We start from the raw sequence: 1,595 nt of genomic DNA, 5'->3' as shown, positions 1-1,595 counted from the left end.
TTTGATTCACTTGGTTCACTTGCTTCTTCTTACTCAACTATTCAAGCTTTTTGGTGAGCATATCAAGCTTAGCATTAGTCTCCACATTCACTAAGAATTCGGGAGGGTGCTTTCTTCTTCTCAAGACATTCACTCTTGTGCCATAATTTGCTTCGGAGTCCACCATTTTCTTGATTAGAGTAGTTCCTTCTTCATCACCCAAATGATCGAATCCCCCTCCCGCAGAGGCATTCACCATTTCTTTTGTTCTTGGCAACAAAGTTTGGAAGAAGGTTTGGGTGACATACCAATCCGGAATCCCATGGTCAGGGCAACTAGCAATGAGGTCTTGATACCGGTCCCATGCCTCACCCAAGGATTCTCCATCCTCTTGTTGGAAAGTGTGGATCTCATTTCGGAGCATGGCGGTCTTTGATGATGGATAATACTTCTCTAGGAACGCCTTGGCTAAGGCATCCCATGTAGTAAATGTGTCTGGAGGGTGCACATTCAACCAACGATCCGCCTTGCCCGTTAGAGAAAATGGGAATAACATCATCCTTAGTGTATCCTCGGATACCCCATTCTATTTCATCATAGAGACTTTCCTCTTGAACCTCCTTAGGTGAGCATGAGCATCTTTTTCAATGTGTCGTCCAAACAAGTCTTTTTCAATTAGGCCAACTTGAGCCGGGTGCATCTCAAAATTGTTTGGAGCCAAGGTGCCAAAATTGATGGGGTTACAAGCATCATTATGGTTTGGACGGTTATGATCGCGTAAAGCCATTGGTGGTGGTGGTGGATTTGGTATATGAGAAGGTGGTGTTTGAGGTGCGTTATTTGGAAGTTGGAAGTTGTGAAATGGATTTTCTATTTAAGGCTCAATTGTAATGTTTGGTTGTTGTTGAGTTGTGTTTTCAATGAGAGGTTGGATGGGTGGATTTGCTTGGTTTATGGTTGCTTGAGAAGAGGTTATAACCCTTGCAATGGTCCTATTCCTTAAGGCTCTAAAAAGCCTTTCGGCGTTGGAGTCAAAGAGCAAAGCTTCGTGGTTCCTCCTAGGCGGTGCTTTTACACACTAGGGTAAGGCAAAAATCACACACACTCTACAAGAAGCACACAAACTAGACAAACAAGCAAACAACAAGTAAGGACTAAGCCTAAGACTCTAACTACCTAAGCATAACCTAACGCCATCCCCGGCAACGGCGCCATTTTGATGTAAGGGTTTTGTCGTCGCTTCCCTTATCAAAAACAATTTATAAAGAACCCAATTAAAAGTAGTATTTATTCGGGTGTCGAACACAAAGATGGCGGGGGTGTATACTTAGTCCGTTTCAAGTCCTATTTTAGTCAAACAAAAGTAAGAGGTTGATTAAACTTTAAACTAAGATGCAATAAGGTATAAAATTTAAACTAAATGAAATTGTTTTTTAATTAATAAGAGAAGGCTAAGGTCTTTGGGTTCACAAAGGGCAATTAGGGGGAGAAACAAGGTCTAAAAAGAGAAGGGTAATAATGGTGGTCAAGGGTTTAAGACTAATTTCTTAGTCACCTTAAGCTCCTCAATAAGTTGTCACTTGATCGAGATGAACTAGCTACAAATAAAGCATAAA

At 41.4% G+C, this 1,595-nt stretch overlaps 1 non-coding gene across 1 annotated transcript; it reads left to right on the top strand.

The window, feature by feature from the left end:
- The first annotated feature begins 296 nt into the window (after positions 1-296).
- Positions 297-403, top strand: LOC141635287 (small nucleolar RNA R71). Its single transcript, XR_012539986.1, has one exon. It is a non-coding gene; the product is annotated as a small nucleolar RNA R71 (small nucleolar RNA).
- The last annotated feature ends 1,192 nt before the right edge of the window (positions 404-1,595 follow it).

This window comes from Silene latifolia, chromosome Y, assembly GCF_048544455.1.
Source record: "Silene latifolia isolate original U9 population chromosome Y, ASM4854445v1, whole genome shotgun sequence".
Taxonomy (NCBI): domain Eukaryota; kingdom Viridiplantae; phylum Streptophyta; class Magnoliopsida; order Caryophyllales; family Caryophyllaceae; genus Silene; species Silene latifolia.
This window is presented reverse-complemented; position numbering and strand designations above follow the sequence as displayed.